Below are 9359 nucleotides of genomic sequence, written 5' to 3'. Positions count from 1 at the left end.
AGGGGGCAGTAGCTTACATAAATATTAAAATCTATGACAGCAACATTCAACCAGCAGTGAACAGCTTGCTTTAAACACTGGCCACTGCCAACTGAATTAAACACTGCTAGGCACTGGTACTCAGCAGCCTGCTATGATCTACGTAGGTATTACATTTTTGCTTTCCTAAGTTAACTGGATATTTGTCCAGATACGGCTGCTGAATATTGGCAGTGACCAGGCCATTCCTGACTCCGCCCTGACTCCTCACCCCGACTAGCCTAGTACTAACCGAATAGTGCTGCAGCAGTCAGACAGGGTACTAATGGTCAGTTTAGGTTCATGATGTCAATGCTTTTTTTTGGTACAATGGTGTTGTAATGTTTGCAAAGTTTCCAATGGATGAGATATACCATCTTATTGTACCTTTCCATATACAAACCTTCTCCCATCAGAACTTGCAATGTGTTCTTGCATGTCAGTTTTTCCAGCCTATCTATACTTGCTGTGAACCATCTCATTTGTAATACACTGTCCTGGGCTGCAACTATCTATCCTGAATCCTTTGGTTTCACCTCCGCATAAGCATTCATGTGTCCAGGTTTGATCAACATATGATTCCTGGATTAAAACTTTGTATTTCCCACTGTATTTGTGCAATTGCCACTTGCTATTCCTTGTTTACTAATCTAAATCTTTAAAGAGGTTTTTTTTGTTGTTGTTGTTGTTATTTTTTTGCAAATTCTTTTGTTTTGTTTTTCTCTCTGTATACTGGTAAATTCTCCATCATGCTTTCCACTTGTCGGAATGCTTGAGCAAGTTTAATAAAGGAGACAGATTCTGGACATTTACTTTCATACTTCACTTTTGTGTATTTGGGTCTGTTGAAGCTGTTAAATATGTCGGTTTATGATAGATGATATATATGTATGCATATAGCCCATTCCCTTTTCGACCTGAGGCGTGAACAGACTCTACCTACACTGATTCTTATAAATTATCTTGTGAGCATGGAGGAGTTTTCTTGCTCATATTCGGAAATTGCTAGCTGATTAATGACTTGTATCTTACTGCACTTTTCAATATCAATTTTAGTCCCATGTAATATTCATTCTTTCTTTTTTATACTATTTATTTATTTTATTTATTTGTTACATTTGTATCCCACATTTTCCCACCTATTTGCAGGCTCAATGTGGCTTACATAGTACCATTACGGTGTTTGCCAGTTCCGGTATGAACAAATACAAGGTGATATTGTGGTAGATTAAGGTTCATGTATGGTAAATACAATGGGGGAACTTAGAGAAGGAAGAGGAAGAGTTAGAAATGTCCATTTCGGTCTTTGGTTTCGTTGTGTCATATACTATATTATACTATACTATAGGAGTCGTATACTATACTATACTATAGGAGTTCTGTATACTGGTAGTTTTCCAAAACGATTCACAGCTGTTTACAATAAATAACAAAAGTTCAAAATCTAAAATCAACATAATAATCAAAATCTAAAACTAACATAATAATACTTATAAAAGCATAATATAACAAAAACAAAATTAAATTTAAAAACAAACATTCTTAAAGGTAAGTCAGAGTTGTTCCTTGAACAAATAAGTTTTTAGCATTTTTCCTAAAAGAAAAATAAGAAGGCACAAATTTCAAATTAAGAGGCAATTTATTTCATATTCTAGCTCCCCACCCCCACCCCTTTGAGTACTTTCACTTCCTACCCATAGGCACCCCTAGGCTTATTTTACAATCCCTGGTGGGTACAAGAACAATCCCCAGTTACTCCTACCCATTCAAGCTCTGCTCTCAAAATGGCTGCCATGATTGGGGCATCACTCCTGCCCTAACTGCACCACTAGACAACCAGGGATTGTAATGTAATCATAGGGGAGTTATGTTCTTGCACAATAGTTTATATGGTAAATAGAATGTTCTAAATAAATGCTTTTGATACAAAATTTTAGCAGGAATTTAAGTCTGTAAGGGGTTCTTTTGCTAAGCTGCAGTAAGCACTAACACGTGCTTACCACAGTTAGAAATGCCTTACTATGGGGTGTGCTCAGCTGACCCGCAGTAATTTTGGGATCAGCAAGTGCTACCCACATGCTAAAAATTAAATTTATTTTTTAGCATTGGAGGCAGGTCTGGGGGCAGAGAATGGGCATGCTCAGTGCTTATCGGTTAGCTACATTGCCACGCACTACCCTTTAGCACATGGTTACCATGTGAATCCTTACTGCCTAATCTGGACAGGTTAGATAAGGCGTTTGCCCAACTTACAGCCTGCGGCCTTAAATTAAAGCCAAAAAAATGTGCTCTCTTGTGTAAGCAAGTGAAATATCTGGGACATATGGTGAGAGATCAATGGGTTTCTGCTGATAGAGACAAGATATCAGCAGTTAAAGACTGGAAAGCATCCAGCACACTCACAGAAGTTCAAAAGTTCCTGGGGCTGGCAAGTTATTACCGCTGGTTTGTGGCATCATTTGCGAAGATAGCTATGCAATGAAACATCAGTACAAAATACTGTGGTAAAGTGGATGTCAGAGTATCAAGCAGCCTTTGAAAAACTCAAAGACAGGCTGACTTTGGAGTTCTTTTGCTAAAGTGCAATAAGCAAAGCAGCTAGCGTATTTCTCCCTTTTAGGTCCCTCTTTTCCATTCTGCTTTTACCCTCACTGTCTCTAGATGTGTCTTTTCTCTTTATTCACTTATACAAGACAGAAAAAAGTCAAAGTAGCAACTATTTGAAAATTCATTGAAACCATGATTTGAAATAATTTTTAAATTAATTAACACTTAATTTGCTCCTTAGATAGATCAGGGGGACCCTCACCCTGCTCCACAGATAGCTCATGGGACACCCACCCTCCCCACCCACTCTTTCTTGGCTATTGGGCTATTTTTGGCACTCACTCGAAAAAAAAATGTACATGCAGCAGGTCGCTCCTTAGAGGGAACACTGATTATGGTGTTGGTATAGTTCTTAAATATTTCCAAAGCAATATTTAATAGGTGTTTCTAAGTATAGCTCCTAAAGAAAATGAAAGGAGGTCTTTGATTGGCTGCCCAATTTAGAGAAGGAACTTCCAGTTGACACAGTTTTATTGCTATGTCAGACTCGAACTGAGAGGGAAAAAGGTCTGTTTTGAGTGTGCTCTGTACAAAAAGGAAAAGAAAAGTTATCTTTAACAAATTAACTATTGGGAACCTATTCTCTTTGCACATTTACTTTAGTGTTACTTTCATTTGATATCAACACCTGTAACACATTTAAAAGAATTGTGTAATACCTTTCTGATTCTTATTTCATAAATTTCTCTCTATGTATTGTTTATCAATTTCCTTCAGATTGGAGACAGCCCATTTGAATGAGGTTGATTTGTTTCTGTTCCTCTCCTCTCTGGGATCAAGACTTAGTCTAAGGTATATCTGCTGGTGGCAGATCAGCCAAGTCTCCTATATTCAGCTGGAGCCTCTACTACTACTACTAATCATTTCTATAGTGCTACTAGACATACACAGCACTGTACACATTATATACAGGCACTTTCTCTGTCCCTAGGAGGCTCACAATCTAAGTTTTTTGTACCTGGGGCAATGGAGGGTTAAGTGACTTGCCCAAGGTCACAAGGAGCTGCAGTGGGAATCAAACCCGGGTTGCCAGGATCAAAAACTGCTGCACTAACCATTAGGCTACTGAAGAAGTGGGTGTTTTATGGCTGTTACAAAATTTACACGCGTTGTTATAGAATATGGCCTAGTGCGCGTAAATCTACATACCGGGATTTATGCCACATTTTCATTGGTGTAAATGGATGCGTGTAGTTTTAGATGCTATGAATTCTGCCTAGATGTATTCTCTATACTGCACCTAAATTTAGGTGCCGCTTGTAGAATACGCTTAGGTGGAAATGTTTTCCGTGCTGATATTTTAGGCACTATATATAGAATCCCCCTCAATGTGTGCATGAGTGCGAGGCGAGGCGAGGCTCCGCAGTAGCCTCTTTTTACTGTCCTGATGCTGTCATGATTGCAAGGTTTGAGGGGATGGGGCAGACCACAGGAAGGAGGGAGGATGGCAAGAAGAAGAGATGCTAGATGGGGACCGGCTGGAAGAGAGGATAGAAGGGACATGCTGGACACGAAGAATGATATAATAGGGAGACAGAAGGAGAAAGGTTGGATGGGAAGGAGAGAGCGAGGTGGAGAGAGGCTGGACCATGTTGGGGGGGAGGGGAAGAGATGCCAAACCATTTGGGGGGGCAAGGGAGAAATGAGAGAGGGGAAATGCTGGAAAAGGAGGGAATAGAGAAGCGGGGAGATGCTGAATTGGGGAGTGGAGAGTCACAAGGAGGCTGATGCTGGCAGATGACAAGGTGAGAGAGATGGGAGAAGGGGGATGACTGTCAGATATTAGGGATGAGAAAAGGAGACTTGGGAATGGGTATTGAGCTGGGAGAAGGAGACTGATTTGGAGATAGTCTGATCCTTAAGTTACGAGAAAATGGATGATAAAATGGGGCTAATTCTGGCAGATGTTGAAGATGGGAGATGAGGATGAAGCTGGCAGTGGTGGGGCTAGGAGTTGAGTTGGGAGAAGGGGCTAGAGGCTGATACAGGACTTAGCAGATACTGGGGATGGGGAAGGAGCTTTATGGTGGCAGATGCTTGGACTGGGGTTTGAGTTAGGAGAAGGGTTCTGATTCTGGGAGAGGAGTCTAATGCTGGGAGAAAGAAACAGATGGTGGCAGTAGGAGAAAAGGGCAGATGCTGGAAGAGTGAGAAGGAAGAGGAGGACAGACATGGGGGATCAAATACATGTGTAGTGAAAGGTGGAAAACGGAGCAGAGGGATAGATGCTGGAAGCAAGGAGGAGGAAAAGCAGAGAAAATGTATAGTGGAGGTAGGTGAGCAAATGCTAAGGAAGGGGGGAAGCCTTGGGGGGAGAAGAAAGCAAGAAATAAGGACTAGGGGCAAGACAGTGAGAGAAAATTCTCCAAGGGGACTGAGGGCAGGAATGAGAGAAGAGCAGAATGGAGAAATATGGGATGGAGTAGGTAAAAAGGGAGAGGTGAGCACCCTAGGGCTGCCTGGAGACACAGCCAAGCCCAGGGCAGGACCGCCCCCCTCGCCACCTGGGCCGCTGCTGAGCCACACACCCCCTACTTGAACCACCCCCAAATTCATCCGTCAACCCCACCCGGCCCCTTACCTTCCTGTGTCTGGCTGCTCCTCCCTCAGTCTGTCGTCTCCTGTGCCTGTGTGCCAGGGCCCGAATTATTGTATTAGCATGATAACCTGGGTCACCTGGGTTATCGAGTTAATACAGTCATCCAGGTCCTGGCACACAAGAGTAGGAGAGACAGATCCAGAATGAGGCAGACAGGAAGAAGATTGTCGGCACTGGGCCCCCCCTTGGAGGCCAGGCCCGGGGAATTCCCCCACCCCCACTCCTCAAAGCTGCCCTGGAGCATCCTTCTAGAGGGATGGAAGTGTCTCTAGTGGGTTGGGAGTGAGTGAGTGGATGACATTGGTGAGCATAGGTGAGTAGTCTCTAGTGATGGGGAGGGAGCAAGAAAGGAGGAAACAAAAATGGAAAGGAAGATCTACAGAGACAGAAAAAGAAGTAGAGAGGATGGAGTAAACAGATGAAAATAAACAACTCTTGAAGGAGATATTGAGGGGGAGGGACAAGCCTATAGTGAGTAGAAGAGAGGGACCAGAGAGAAGAGATTCTAATAAGAGTGAGGGAAGTGAGAAGGGAAAAAGTGTATCTAGAGGTGATGAAGAGAAATAGTGTGAAGTTACAGGGGACTAGAAGAGACAGTGAAAAACAAAAGGAGAATAGGCTGGGGAAGGGCAGAACGAAAAAATGGAAAGGTGACACTGAAAAAAGAATTTAGGAAACAAAATCACTCAAAGAAAGCAGAAAAGAGACTGGAGCTCACCCAGCTAGAAAAATAAAATGCCAAGACAACAAAGGTAGAAAAGAAAAACTATTTAAAATTTTTGGAAACTGGAATGTGTCAGCTTTGGAAAAGTACATCTTTCTATTTTGTATATCGTAGTGTACAGAAGGAAATGCATTTCTGTTTTTCGTTTACTGGTACTGCACTGCTTATAGAGTCTGGCTTCCTTAGATGTTTCCTTTTCAGTTTTTGTCTGTTTCTTTCTAAGTTATGGTCTCTAATTCTGTATTGGATGAGGGTCTGTCTGTGTTCTGCATGCTAAGCATGTAGTTCTTGTGCATCTGTTCTAGCATGTTCTAGTTTCTCAACAATAGCTGCACTGGTGTTCTAGGACCTAGTGTGATATTTATAGTGTTGTTCTACATCCTAAAACAGGGAAAATGACTGATAGTGAAGCTAAATAAGAAGAAAAGTTGAGAAGAGATGGCAGGAAGAATAGGGGAAACAGTTATTTGTAGTTCTCCTCCATCCTATTTTTCTCTGGTGCAAATAAAGTATTTTTTGAAACTGCTGTAGGTTAAGGTATGCCAGGGGGCGGAGCTAGGAGGTGGGGCTAGGTGTGGAGTTGTGTGGGGCTGAGGTGTGTACTAAAATCTCCCTCTCAAAAATTGGACCCCCTTGACAGTTCTGCTTATCACGAGACTGGTCCCATGGCAGCAGGAGGTGACATTTTATTAAATCGTCTCCAGCTGCTGACAGTGGTAAAGGTGGCTTGTTGGTGCTGTGAAGAAATGGAGGAAGCAAAGGTCGCGAAACTGAGGTGTGTAGGGGTGGAGCCAAGATGTGGAGTGGGTGGAGCAGGAGCAGGGTTGGGCAGAGTGGGGTGGGGCTAGAGGCATGTCCTAAAATATCCCTCTCTAAAACTGGGCCACCTTGGCAGCTCTGTGGTGCTGGTGCAGACTACATACATTGGTAATTGCCACAACCCAGAAGAGCAGGGGTTACAATACTATTTTGCATACCCCAATCTCCCTGGGACCAGAGATCTTCTCATACTTTTATCAGTAAAAACAAAAAGATTTACAACTGTGATTTTCATATGGAGCCACATTTAAAAAAATATATATATATATATATATATATATATATATATATATATATATATATATATATATATATATCTTGATGGTTGACTTTTGTAAGCAGCTCAGTGATTCCAGCATCACTACTGATTTTGGCCAACAGTGTGATGCATTAGAATGTTCCAGTTTGCTGATTTTGACAATAGAGTCAGCAATGAATTACAGTCACATGCAACATAGCCTGTCTTCTGTTCTAAGGTACTGGGGCATCCCACTCTACCAGCTGTGCCCTGACAGCTATGATCTGCCTTTGTTCTGTGAATTAATCTGGATGAATCTTTATATTTAAAAAGCTCATATGTGAGCCACCACGGGTCCTTAGGATTGTTAGAAAAGTGAATACTGGCCTGAGTATTAAACTCATTACCAGCTATCAAACTGAATGAAGACAGAAACAACTTTGATGTCTGTCATCCAAAGGATGTCTAGCAAATTACGCAAAACAACAACAGGCTGAACAACCAAACTGTCTATAAATGGTTTAAATTAAACATCCTAAAACTGAGATCACAAAAGTCAAACCTCACTTTCAGCCCCAGTGTTATGGGGTGACAACAGGACAATTACCATGGGCCCCCATGCCATAGGGGGACTTAAGTCTGCCTCAGTCTGGAGGAGAAATATCCTGAAAATAGGCTTTGGGCTTTCCACTTTCTGCCCTGGGCCTCTGCATTTCTAACACCCACCCTGGAGACTTTATTACCGGAAGCTCCACCTAGAACTGAAGGTTCCCACTTTCTTGAATAAGTAAAATCCACTGTTTTCAGAATACTCACTGATCTCATAAGCCTTATTTCTTTCAAAAATATGTTAAAAACAAGGGTCCTAATATTCAAATAGAGCTGAGTTCCTAAATTTGTGCCCTAGGTTCAGCCACAATCAGCATCCTAAGGAGTTAATCTTAAGAGGTTTTAAAGCTGCTGAGCACCACAGCAGGCTGAATCTAACCCGGATATTCAATGCCGGAGCCATATTTGAGCACTGAATATCCAGGTCATTTGTTAACCCGGATGTTATGTAGGTGCCAGCCAATATCCAGCACGGGCACCTGCATAGCTAAGCATGCAAAGATGCACCTGCCTTTTTGTTCACTGAATATCACTAATCCCCACACAACTGTCAGCTCCTCCATGACTCCACCCATGAACAACCCCAGGAATAACCTCACAGCGCTGCAATGGTCAGAGAGAATATTTATTGGCACAGGGAGTTAAATGCCATTGAACATCTGGGGACAACCTATCAGGTGAGGTTTAAAAGGGCAGGAGCAGTTGAATATTGACACCTATGTTTTCAGCTGAGGATTTATCTTCATTTATGAGTTTAAAAGTTATAGGATTGATATTCAGCTTGATATAGCCAGGTCCACCCATGGTTATGTGCTGATTGCCACTTACTTTTTATGCTTCTAAATTTAAATTCTGAGCAGAAGTTTTGAAAATTCTATGCACCATATTTAAAAATTGTGTAAACTTCTGCCTTTATTCATAATGTTTTTGTGTATGTAGAGGCACTAAGGTTCTGAACTGCATAGGCATGCAGAGATCTCCAGATGCTCTACCAATATAATGTAGTTGATGTTTTCCATACCTTATTCCCTCCTCTTGTCCCTTCCCAGGCTTTCAATTACCCCTGGGACTTAGCAGTCTAATACATTACCTGACACCCCAATATCTTAAAGGCATGAAAGGAGGGTGGAATGACGAAATTAAATGTGGCAAAAAGATCTACTGACATGACCAGGGTGATTCTACCCTGGTCTAGAATGGCATGTAATTCGCTTAATAAAGCTGTGACTGTGGTTTCTGTATTATGAGAAGAACGGAAGTCTTTCTGCCAGGATGAAGAATGGATAATTGGTCACAATGTGAAAGGAGTTAGTTGGTCAAAAACTATTTTTTTTTACAGTTCTCAATTTGGATCATGTTCTCATCAATGAAACAAAATATTCTCTTTTCCCTACAATTAAAATCTTGGGAGTCTATTTGGCTTTTACACTTTCATTACACCACCATGTTAATACCCTAGTCAATGGTTCTTTCTTACTAATGAGGAGACTAAGGAGAATTAAGACATTTTTTGCAGTAGAACAATTCAGATTATTATTGCAGGCTTTGCTACTCTCTAAACTAAATTATTGTATCTTGATCTATCTGGTTTCACCAGAGCAGTTCATCCAACAAATTCAAATTCAAACCATCCAGAACACTACAGTCAGATTTTCTCCTTGCAGAAATTTGATAACATTTCTTATTATTATTTGACGTTACACTGGCTGCCTATACAAGCTAGTATTCACTTTAAATTATGCTGT

Source organism: Microcaecilia unicolor, chromosome 2, assembly GCF_901765095.1.
Source record: "Microcaecilia unicolor chromosome 2, aMicUni1.1, whole genome shotgun sequence".
In the NCBI taxonomy this organism is placed as follows: domain Eukaryota; kingdom Metazoa; phylum Chordata; class Amphibia; order Gymnophiona; family Siphonopidae; genus Microcaecilia; species Microcaecilia unicolor.
This window is presented reverse-complemented; position numbering follows the sequence as displayed.